Source organism: Jaculus jaculus, chromosome 5 (genome assembly GCF_020740685.1).
Source record: "Jaculus jaculus isolate mJacJac1 chromosome 5, mJacJac1.mat.Y.cur, whole genome shotgun sequence".
NCBI classification, from domain to species: domain Eukaryota; kingdom Metazoa; phylum Chordata; class Mammalia; order Rodentia; family Dipodidae; genus Jaculus; species Jaculus jaculus.
This window is the reverse complement of record NC_059106.1, coordinates 154,795,467-154,808,494: the sequence shown is the minus strand read 5'-3', so window position 1 is coordinate 154,808,494 and position 13,028 is coordinate 154,795,467.

The following is a 13,028-nucleotide window of genomic DNA, read 5'->3' as shown; positions in this document are numbered from 1 at the left end:
CTATAACACCCATAAGCCCGCCCCCAACAATACACTCCTCCAGGAAGCTTTAATTTCTAATTATCATCAGCTGGAGAGACTAGCATTCACAATACCTAAGTTTATGGGGGACTACCATAAGGCAGGGGGGAGCAGCAGTGGCCCAGGGACCAGTGAGTCTTCACCTTGATCTTCAGTAAAACTAGGGTGGCTGCCTTGGCATACGGAGCCTGTGAGCTAGCTGCTGACAGGACAAATAGGAGCAGACACCACTCCTTTCACAAGACCTCGGCTCTCGGCACAGTCTGAGCCTCCAACAAACCTCCCAGGGATTCAGTGGTCACGGTAGACCTAAATCCATTCCTGGAAAACCTTTACTAAGACTCACATCACGGTGCCCCTCCTACAGGGCAGTCACTTCATAATGGCTTCCAGCACATAATGGTCTCCACGCTGCTGCCCTGGCAGCACTAAGTGTCCTCGAATCAGAGGGTGCAGTGATCCCAGGCCAGTCACATCCTGCTGTCAGGTGGCTTTAGGAGAAGGACCTGCAGTTCAGAATGCCACTCTGCCTGCTATTGCTAACCCCTCCTCTGAGCTTACTGGCCCAGGAAGTCCCCTGTACTAACTCTGGGTTCCTTCTGAATTTAAAGCCAATGATTTCTAAAGTTTCCTGCTGAGACATACACGAAGCCAGCTGTGAGACCAGAAGCCCGCAAATGTCCAGAGCCACAGGATTTGGGAAAGAAAAGAAGGAAGGAACTATGCTGGGGACAGAGAGGAGGCTACTGACCACAGCACTCCTGGTGCCATCTCCCTCCAGCCTGTTTGCTTCAGCTGTCACCAAGGGACTACACTGCCTCCTCTTTGACATATCCCAAAGGTAGGAATCTGGCTACTGTGTCAGTTCAGAATGATGGAAACATTCAAAATCCTTTCATGTAGATGCGGGCATATCTAGGAGAGCATGATCTGCCGTCGCAGCGCTACGTAACAGCTCACCAGTGCTTCTTACTCCCACAAGAATAGGACCTAGTGCCCACGACTAACCTTTCCCAATCATTAGCTGGTGGGGTAGGGCAGGTTTAATGAGGGGGGCAAAAGAAGTGGGGAGGAGGGTTGGAGCATAGCTAGGAAATGGGTAGGGCAGGGATGAGGAGGAAAGTGTAGTGCTTGAACACAGCCTTGCTTTCCTGGGCATGTAACAATATTACCATGAAACATAAAACCATTTAGTACATCCATGGTTCCTTTGGCCAAGGCACTATGTACATAGGGATTTTAACAATATTTGACTCTAAACATATCTAGATAAGGGGATCTACCTGTTATTATGTTTTTGCTTTTTTTTTTTTTTTTCAAGGTAGGTTTCTCTCTCTAGAGCACACTGATCTGGAGCTCACTCTGTAGCCCCAGGCTGATCTCAGATTCAAGGAGATCATCCTACCTCTACCTCCCAAGTGTAGGCCGCTATGTCTGGCTACAGCATATGCCTCTTAAAACAATGTAGAGATCATGATGAGACCCTAGGCTTTATGCCTGGTTCTATGTTGAGATGTTTTTCACCCCACTGGGAAAATACTTTTTATATAGAAGGAAAGTGCCCACTGCTGGAGACGATAGAAGAGAATATCTTAGGCTGCCCTTCTTGTTCAGCCTGAGGTACTTTGGGGATGCATAGCAGTGCACTTCTGAGAAGACGGTGAAGCCATGTGTACATAACAGGTATGTGACATAAAAGTGATATGTTTAATATATCTTATTTATTTGAGAGAAAGAGACAGATAGACTGGATGCTCCAGGGCCTCTAGCCACTGCAAACCTTGTGCATTTGGCCTTGTGTGAGTGCTATCGAATAGAACTCTAGTCATTAGGATTTGCAGGTAAGTGCCTTAACTGCTGAGCAATCTCTCCAGTTCCTAAAAATAATTTTTATGGTGATGATTTTTGTTGTTGTTGTTTTTTTTAAGGTAGGGTCTCTCTCTCGAGCTCATGCTGTCCTGGAATTCTCTATGTAGTCTTAGGGTGGCCTCAAACTCTTGGAGATCCTCCTACCTCTGTCTCCCAAATGCTGGAATTAAAGGCATGCACCACATGCCTGCCTCCTAAAAATTATTTTAATACATTTAAATGTATAATGGGTTGCTTTATAGATAAATCATATGACTATAGGCATTGTAACTGCCATGAATGCCACAGAATAAACCCTCATCTGCTTTTATGTCATTTTCCTAGTAAAGCATACATCCAAAAAAAAACCATTAAAAGTGATTTTGGCACTTCCCAATTGTATACTGTTGATTTTATTTTATTTTTTTAAATACCATCTAATTAATTACCAGAGATTTTCTTTCTGTAAGTTCACCTTGAGTGCTGCTCTTTATTTTTCTTTTTTGTTTATCTTTATTTATTTATTTGAGAGTGACAGAGAGAGAGAGAGAGAGAGAGAGAGAAGGAGGGAGAGAGAGGGAGGGAGGGAATGGGCACACCAGGGCCTCCAGCCACTGCAAATGAACTCCAGACCCGTGTGTCCCCTTGTGCATCTGGCTGACGTGGGTCCTGGGGAATGGAGCTCGAACCGGGGTCCTTAGGCTTCCAGGCAAGCGCTTAACTGCTAAGCCATCTCTCCAGCCCGATGATTTTATTTTAAAAAAGATACCTCATAGCTTGAAGTAGGTCATTTGTATACTGACCAATATATATATATATATATCTTTCTGACCCAGAGTGAAAGGAACTATTTAATCTTGATGAAGGACAGAGACATTTTTCTGTCAGAAATTACACTCTGTGTGGAATATCACTGGAATTTTAATGGGGATTGCACTAAAACTGTAAATTACTTTTGGCAACATAATCATTTGTTATAAAATTAATTCTATCAATCCAGGAACATGGAAGGCTTTTTCATTATATAGTATCCTCTTTGATTTCTTTCTTTTTTTAGTATCTTGAAGTCTTCATTATAGAGAGTTTCACAGTTGTTTTAGTTTTTGTTTTATTTATTTGAGAGAGACAGAGAGAAAGAAAGAGGAAAGGAGGGAAAGAGGGAAGGAGGAAGAGAGAGAGAGAGAATGGGCACACCAGAGCCTTCAGCTGCTGTAAATGAATTCTAGATACATGTGCCCCCTTATGCACATGTATGACATTGTGAGATTGCATCAATGTGTGTCTGGTTTATGTGGGACATGGAGATTTGAACATGGGTTCTTAAGCTTTGCAGGCAAGCACCTTAAACACTAAGCCAAGTTGCCAGCCTTAGTTTCACAATTTTGATTAAGTTGAATACTTAATTTTTGGAGCTATTGTGAATGGGAAGTTTTTGATTTCTTTATTTCTAATATGCAAACTACTGAGTTTTGTGTGTTGTTTTTGTATACTGCAACTTTACTTGAAGTATTTATTAGTTCTAGGAATTTTCTTATATATTCTATGTTTTTTTTAAAGTATAGATTCATGTCATCTACAAATAAGGATATTTTGACTTCTTCCTTTCCTATTTTTATTCCTTTTATATCTATTTACTCTAGCTAAGACTTTGAGCACAATATTATAAAGAAATGGCCAGAATTGATTGGACTTGAGTCCCACTCCCCAAGAGGGAGTTTCTACCTAGTACTGAAAATCAAAAGCCTATGGCTGAAGAGACTTAGCAAAGAAATTACTATTATTGTCTGGGTAAATATATATATATATATATATATATATATATATATATATATATATATATATATATATATATATATATATATTATGCTCACCAAAATATCCTTCACAAACTTTCATTTATGCCCTTACAATAATACTTCTCTGACATTTGGTTATAGGAGCTTCTCTTCAGATGATGGTGATGACTGGGGTGATTCAGAACTCACCAAAGTGCTGAGGAGACAGTAGAGTGCTCTGCACTGTTGGATATCTCCATTATACCCTCCAAGGGTGAGTGACTATTATAGAAGAAGTTATGGAAAGAGTATAAGAACCAAAGGAAGGAGAGGAGTGTCCTGCAGTACTGTCTTCCAGAGACACAAAGTGGTTGTGGTTATGCTATTCATGACCTGGAAATAGCTGATGCTACCTACACAAGACCTACCTAATAGGAGGGAAAATGACAATATCAAAATATAAGAGAAGCTAGTTGGAAAGAAAGGATTCTGTGGAGAGGACTGAGGAGAGGGAAAGAGAGAGACATGGGAGGGGATTATTATGATCTTGGTATCTTATCAATATGTACTTGGTTTGTTAGCAAAATTTAAAAAAAATAAGTGGTCAGAGTAGATATTCTTGTTTCCTTCCTGACCTTACAGAAAATAGTCCCATTTTTTTTCTCCATTTAATATAATGTTGGCTGTGGATTTGTCATATATGCCATTTTAGTATTTTGAGGTACATTCCATCTATTCCTTTCATCACAAAGTCATGTTGGACTTTGTTGAATACTCTTTCTATATGAACTGAGATGAGTAATTTTTATCCTTAAGCTTATTTATATGGCTATATTACCAGCCTTGCATTCCTGATATGCAATGACTTGGTCATATTGAATAATCTTCTTTAGTATGTTCTTGAATTTTGTTTGTGAGGACCTTGTTGAGAATTTTTTTTTTTTTTTGAGGTAGGGTCTCACTCTAGCTTAAGGTGACCTGGAATTCACTACGTGGTCTCAGGGTGGCCTCAAAATCACAGCAACCCTCCTACCTCTGCCTCCTGAGTGCTGGGATTAAAGGTGTGTGCTAGGCCTGGCTTGCTGAGAATTTTTGCATCTGTGTTCATCAGGGAAATTGGTCTGTACTTTGTTGTGGTGGTGGTGTTTTTGGTGGTGCTGTTGTATATCTGGTTTAGGAGCCAAGGTAATGCTTGCTTCATAGAATGAATGAATTTGAAAGTGTTCCTTCACTTTCTGTTTTTTTTTTTTTTTTTTTTTAAGTAGAAACTTTGTATGGATGTACCATGTGTTGGTACCATCATTACCCTCCTCCCTGCCTCCATTCCACTGAGGGCCTTTCTTAGTAGGGTTGCTGGTATTCACCATGGGGTTGTGGGTTATGAGTTGTGGAGCAGCCGTCATTTGTGTGGAGGGTGGCAATGTTTCAAGATATTCCCTCCCATGCTGTGGCTTTTATATTCTTTCTGTGCCCTTGGTCACAAAATTCCCTTAGCCTTGGTTTGATGGGTTTGTTTTATGTCTACTATTGTGCTGAGCTCTCAGCAGATGGATTTCTGCTTTCATGTGTTTTGAGGGTCCTCAGTATCTATCTGCATCATGGTGACACAGATTATCAGGCTCACCATGGAAGCAGCAATCTTTCTCTTCTCACCAGTTCCTTTGTGGTTTCACCTGGGCCCTTGCTGATTTGTAAGGGGTGATTCATCTCCTGCCAGGGCGTCAGCTATCTATTCTCATTTTATTGATGATAGATTTTTATTGTCCTTGGTTCTCACTGCTTTCTGAAAAAGAAAAACAGATTCTTCAATAGGGAATGAGATCAGGATATTTTAAAGGGGATAAGTATTGTTAATTTAAAGAGATGTGGGGGCTGCAGAGATTGCTTAGTGGTTAAGGCACTTACCTGCAAGGCCACAGGACCCAGGTTCAATTCCCTAGGAGCCATGTAGGCCAGATGCACAAGGTGGCACATGCATCTGTAGTTTGTTTACAGTGGCTGGAGGTGCAAGAACACCCATTCTCTCCCTCCCTCTGTCCCTCACACACACACTCACTCTCTCAAATAAATAAATAAATAAATAAATAAATAAATAAATATTTTTTTGAAAAAATAGATTTTGATAGCTCATTTTTGGCTAAAGGCTAGTGGGAGATTCTCACTAGAGTTTGTAATCTTGGTATCCTTAGGATTCTGACTTGGTACTGAGTTACAGGTATGGGTTCCTTCCTACTGAGTGAATCTCAGCCAATCAGTGTTTCTTCATTTTCTGTTTTCTTGACTAACTTGAGAAGAGTTGGTATTAGGGAATCTTTAAACTTTTGATATAGTTTTACAGAGAATATACTTTATCCTGTAATTTTTGTGGGGAGATTTAATTATACCTTCAATCTCATGACTTGTAGGGGGTCTTTTAAAATTATTGATGTCTTCAAGATTTAACTTTGGAACTTTATAAGTATTAACAAATTTGTCCATTATTTCGAGGTTTGCCAGCATTTTGGAGTACAAGTTTTCAAAGTATTCTCTAACGATATTTTTGTTTTATTGTGGTCTTTTTAAACACAACTCCCTCTTTAGATCTGATTTTGTTAAAGTGGGTCTTTTCTCTCAATTTTGTTACTTTGGCTAAGGGTTTATCTATCTTATTTATTTTCTGGAAATATTAGCTCTTTATTGGATTAATTCTGCATATTGCTGTTTTATTGTCTATTTCATTAATTTCTGCCCTGGTCTTTATTATTTCTTGTCCTCAGGTCATTTGGGATTGGCTTCTTACTGTTTTTCTAAAGCTTTAATGTGGACCATTAAAATCTCTTCATTTCTTGATGTGGCACTTATAGCTAAAACTCTCCTTTTAGGACTACCTTAGCTGTATCCCAGAGGACCTAGTAGAAATTTCTTTTAAAAAAAAATTCTCCTTGATTTCTTCAATAACCCATTGATTGTTCAAAAGTATATTGTTCATTCTCAAGAATTGTATAGTTTCTGCATTATTGCTATTGATTTGTACTTTTATTCTGCTGTGATTTGGTAGTATATAAGGAATCATCTCAAATTTTCATTTGTTAAAGTTTATTTTGTGCACAATTTTAGAGAAGGTTCCATGTGCTGGTAAGAAAAGTGTGTATTCCACATCTGTTTGGTGGAATGCTCTGTATATACCTGTTCAAGATGAGCTTTTTAGCTCTGAAGTTTCTTTGCTGATTTTTAGTCTGTATAATTTAAGTATAAGAGTGGAGTATTGAAGTCTTCTACTACTATTCTGTCTGGACCTGTGTGATCTTTGATGTCTTATAGTGGTTGTTTAATGAAAATAGGAGCCCCCAGGCTAGAGAGGTAGTTTAGCTTAGCAGTTAAGGCACTTGCCTGAAAAGCCAAAGGACCTCGGTTGGATTCCTCAGTACCCACGTACGTCAGATACACAAGGTGACTGTTGCAGTCTGGTTCGCATTGCTGGTAGAAATCACCCAAGTAAGAGCAGCTTCTGGGAAAAAGAGGTTTGTTATGGCTTACAGGCTTAAGGGGAAGCTCCATGATGGCAGGGAAAACGATGACATGAGCAGAGGGTGGACATCACCCCCTGGCCAACATAAGGTGGACCATAGCAACAGGAAAGTGTGCCAAACACTGACATGGGAAATTGGCTATAACACCTATAAGCACATCCCCAAAAATACACTCCCTCCATGAGGCATTAATTCCCAAATATCCATCATCTGGGAACCTAGCATTCAGAACACCTAAGTTTATGGGGGACACCTGATTCAAACCACCACAGTGACACATGTATCTGGAGTTCATTTGCAGTGTCTGGAAGCCCTGGTATACCCATTCTGTCTGTATCTGCCTCTTTCCAGCTCTCAAATAAATAAATGAAATAAAATATTTTAAAAATAGGATCCCCAATATTGGTGCATAAATGTTTATAATAATTACACCTTCTTGATCAATGGTTCCTTTTATTAATATATATTGCTTTCTCTTGGCTTTTCTGATTAGTTTTGGTTTGAAGTCTACTATATCTTATAAAAGTGTAACAACTTCTCCTTGTTTATACAGATTCTGTTTGCTTTGGTAGTTTGATTTTCATCCTTTAATACTCAGCTTTTGAACATCTTTGCTGACTAAGGTATGTTTCTTATAGAGAGAAGATAGTTGGATCTTTTTAAGACAGTCATTTAGTCTGTGTCTTTATTGGTGAATTGAGGCCATTTACATTTAGAGTTACTATATAAAGAAGCTTGCTGTTCCCTAGTAGTTTGTTGAATGATGTTCATATTGGGTAGATTGTTGGCATTCTTTCCTTTTTCCTCTAAGCGTTTGCACATTTGTTGTGTTAGGCATAAGTAATTTTTTTCATTTCTTTGTTCATCTGTTTCTGTCTTGAGATGGATCCTGTTGTGTGTTCCCACAGACGGGGCTGCTGAGGAGAGTCTCAGACACACTTCTTAGTGCTGCCTTCCACGGTTTCCACCACAGCTGCCCTACCTTTGGAAGGAAAAGATAAACCAACCTTCAGGTAGTAAAACCTGTTGAGAAAGGACACATACTTTTTCTCATGACTTTCCAGATGGAAAACCAACATCACTATGTATTAAGCACTGTACCTGCTTCTTGTTTGGCATTTCATTGGTAAAGCAGAGTATGTACCCCCTTATGCACATGTGGGACATTGCACACTTGTGTCTAGCTTATGTGGGACCTGGAGATTTGAACATATGAGTTATTAGACTTTGCAGGCATGCACATTAACTGCTAAGCTATCTCTCTAGCCCAAATGTTTTATTTGCATACTTCTTTTATATATGTAGAACCATAAAGGGTCATGAGTACAAATAGTTTAAGAAACACTGATTTAAACACTGGTATAAATAAATCATGAGTAGAGAGACAGGTATAATGCAGATAATTTTATAACCATTAAGAAACCTAACTAGGTAGGTACATTTTATCAACTCCTTTTTGTACATCATTGTATATATGTATGCGCGCGCGCGCGCATGTGTGTGTGTGTATTTATTTATATATATACAAACATATATATATGTGTATATATATATATATGTATGTATACACACACACACACACAGATATATATATATATATATATATATATATATATATATATATATATATATATATATACACACATTCATTCATTTTGTTTTGTTTGCAAGCAGAGAGAAACAGAGAATGGGTGTTCCAGGGCCTCTAGCCACTGAAAACAAACTCCAGACATATAGGCCACTTGATGCATCTGGCTCTATGTAGGTAGTAGGGAATCAAAATCAGGTTTCTAGGGTTTCAGGCAAGTCCCTTAACTATTGAGCTATCTCTCAATCCCAGGATGAGTATGCATGTATGTGTGGGGGGACATATATATATAAAATCACTTTGTATTTTATTTTGAAAAAGGTTAAGATTGTTACTCCCAAGTGTAGGGGAATTTATGTTTATTCTTTATGAAATTTATTTTTGTTAGTTATGGACATACTGAAAAAGAATGCTTTACTTAGAGTAAATGCTTTACTTCTCACTTTCTCCTTTATAGAAAAGTTCTCATATTGATGTGATTTGTTTTCCATGGTGGTTTATATCAATGAATTCCAAATTATACCACCAGGAGTAAGAGCACATAGCAGCCTACCTGACAACAGAATCTATGTGTAAGTTATCTTTTTGCAACCACTTTTTGACTTAGGGACTGTCTTAGAAATATTAAGACACACACACACAACACAAACATTAGTTTTCTTTACTTGCTTGTTATATACTATCACTGATTTATAGCCACAGCCCAGGATGCATTGATTTTAACTTGACTTTGTCCTTAAATAAGAATTCATGCTGGGCATGGTGGTGTATACCTTTAATCCCAGGACATAGAGGTGTGAGTATCACCATATGGTGAGCTCGAGGCCATCCCTAAGAGTACATATTGTTTCAGAGGATCAGAAATATGATAAGGGTTTATCTGCTTTCAACCTGAGTCTCTGCTCAATGGGCCTATTTCAGTAAATTCAGCCTGATCTAATCTTATGTTCCTTCCTCCATCATCCCATACCCTTAAAATCCATTCCCACAAATATTCACCATGCTTTTGCCTGTACAAGTTAGAAAACTCCTGAAGTTCTTTAGGGGTGGATCTCACTTCTTCTTGTGTCACACTTTCTATCTCATCTTTAGGGGCCTGCCTAGCCTTCCCTCTGGGTATAGGCCTAGAGGCAAAGATGGGTGGGATCTGAGAAGCAACAGTACCTCCTGCTGATTCCTCAGACAAAGAGAGATTAATTCCCTCAGGCAAGGGTGGGGAGGGTAATACTTCAGGGTGTGTAGGTGGGGATACAACTGGTGCTAAGGGAGGGGAGGTCATATTTTCATCCAAAACATCTTCAGAATCTAATGCTTCAATGTTCCCAGGTTCTTCAGGGTCTTCTCACACATCACCATCCCAAGTCACAAGATCCCACTCTTATCCAGTTACTGCCCTCACTTTAACTTCTGATAGTTGGTGAGACTGGGACTTGAGTTTATATTGCAAATTAGCCAATCTCATAATGAGAGCTTGGGTTTGGTTTTCTGTAGTCTGAGCCCTGTTCTGGCTAGAGAGTAGACTGTCCTCCAGGGCACCTTCAGAAACCTTGAGATTACACATGTGGGTCTTATGGTTGGAATTTTCCTTTTTGGGCTTCTACTGTTCCCTCACTAGTTTGTCCAGAAATACTAAAAGCAATCAACCAGCCTCATCATTGGTCTTACTTTTCCACAAATATTCAAATGTTTTAAATACAGTCATTAAATTCCTTGATCTTCACAAGAAATGAGTCAGGATCACCAAATACATCTATCTCATGACGTTCTTTAAATTGTGCACACCATGGATTATTAGTGCCCTTCATATTTCCAGTAAAAAGCACTCTCCTTATCACCAGTAGGGCCTTTAGTAGCACTGAAATTGGAGATACAACCCCAGATAGCACCAAGCCCACTAGAGAAATCCATCCTTACAATTCTGTTTCTCTAGAACCACTCCTGGCACGAAACTCTGTATTAGTTAGGGTTCTCTAGAGAAACAGAGCTACTAGAATGAATTATTTATTTATTTATTTTTATTGTTTAGTTTTTCAAGGTAGGGTCTCACTCTGGTCCAGGCTGACCTGGAATTAACTCTGTCATCTCAGGGTGGCCTTGAACTCATGGCAATCCTCCTACCTCTGCCTCCTGAGTGCTGGGATTAAAGGCGTGTGCCACCATGCCCGGCAAGAATGAATTATTTTTAAAAAGGGAATTTATTGGATAAGCTTACGGTAGTCCAATAGCAGTTGCAGGCCCTCGAATCATGGAAACTGGTAGCTGCTCAGTCTACATGGCCAGATGCCTCAGAATCCCAATCCAGCACTGAAGGCCTGGAGGTTTCCTGAGGAGCCACTGGGTTTCAACCCACTTGAGTATTCAGTTGATGATGGTCTTCAGTCCTTGCTGGTCTTCAACCCACACTGAAAGGTAGCGAGCAGCTCTACCAGCCAAGTGGAAGGAAGGAAGGGGCTCTTTTCACCCAGAGTTTCCTTATATGAAGTTCCCCTCTGAGCAGGGTGCCCACTCTGGGGGAAAGACTCACTCTGCGGGAAGGATTTCTTCCTTCAGTTAATCCTTCCTGGAAGCAACCTCCTCTGAGACCCACCCAAAAGTGATTTCTTTAGATTACTAAACGGATCAAGTTGACAACACCTTAATTGTCACAGGTTCCCTCTTGAAATTTTTAGTCAGCATGCAGGCTGGAGCTGTGATCTTGAAGATGTAAGAGAGTCTGGAGAGTTGCTCACAAGCTCTTTTATGTGATTGTTGACAGGAGGTTTCAGTTCCTTGGTAGCAGATCTTCTCCATGGAAATCCACCCTGCTCTTGTCATGATGACCTCCACCACTGAGTGATCCACAATTTCTCTTGTCTTATTGCTTCATCTAGGACTTCCAGTACTATATTGAAGAGCAGAGGTGAGAGTGGACAGCCCCCCTGTCTTGTTCCTGATCTCAATGGGAATTCGTCCAGTCTCTCTCCATTAAGTATTATTTGGACTTTAGGAGCATTGTATATAGCTTTTATTATGTTAAGATATGAATCAACTATGGCAATTCTCTCCAATGTTTTTATCATGAAGTGATATTGTATTTTGTATAAGGCCTTTTCTGCATCTATCGCAATAATCATATGGTTTTTGTGTTTAACCTTGTTTGTGTGGTGTATTACATTGACAGATTTCCATATGCTGAACCACCCCTGCGTTCCTGAGATGAATCCTATTTGATCAAGGTGGATAATGTTTTTGATGTGTTGTTGGATTTGGTTTGCAAGGATTTTGTTTAGGATCTAAGCTCATCAGGGAAATAGGCTGGTAGTTTTCTTATGGCATTTCTGTCTGGATTTAGAGTTAGGGTGATACTAGCTTCATAGAAGGAGTTGGGGAACTTTTCCTGTTCTCCAAATGTGTGACACAGTTTGAGAAAGATTGAGTTCCTCCATGAAGGTTTGATAGAATTCAGCTGAGAAGCCATCTGGTCCTGGACTCTTCTTCTTGGGGAGGTTTTTTATTACCATTTTAATCTCAATGAGTTTGATAGGTTTGTTTAGGAGATTAACCTGCTTTGAGTGTAGCTTTGGTAGATGGTATGTGTCTAGAAATTTATCCATTTCCTCCATATTATCCAATTTTAAGGAGTAGAGGTTTTTAAAATAAGTCCTGATGATTCTCCCAGTTTTACTTATGTCTGTTGTGATCTCTCCTTTTTCTAATTCTGTTAATTTGAAGTCTTTCTCTCTCTCTCTCTTTTTTTTTCTTTGCTTGATCAAATTGGCCAGGGGTTTATCAACCTTGTTTATTCTTTCCAAGAACCTGCTCTTTGTTTCATCAATTTTTTAAATTGTTTTCTTAGTTTCCCATTCATTAATTTCTGCTCTAATCTTATTTATTTCTTTTCATCTGGAGCTTTTTTGGTTGGATTCTTTTTGCTTTTTCAGTACCTTTACGTAGATGGTTAGGTTATTGATTTGTGATTTCTCTGTTTGTTATGAAGGCATTTAGCTATGAATTTTCCCATGAGAGCCACCTTCATTGTGTCCCGTAAGTTTTGGTATGATGTGTTCTCATTGTCACTCATTTCTAGAAATTTCACAATTTAATTTTTTATTTCATCCAGTACCAATTTATTGTTTAAAAGTTCAGTTTCCAGGAGCTGATGTGATTCTTGGTGGGTCTTTTGTTGTTAATTTCTCTCAATATAGCATTGTGGTCTGATATCATGCAAGGAATTATATCAATCTTTCTAAATATATGGATGCAGGCTTTGTGACCCAGTATATTATCTATTTTAGAGAATGTTCCATG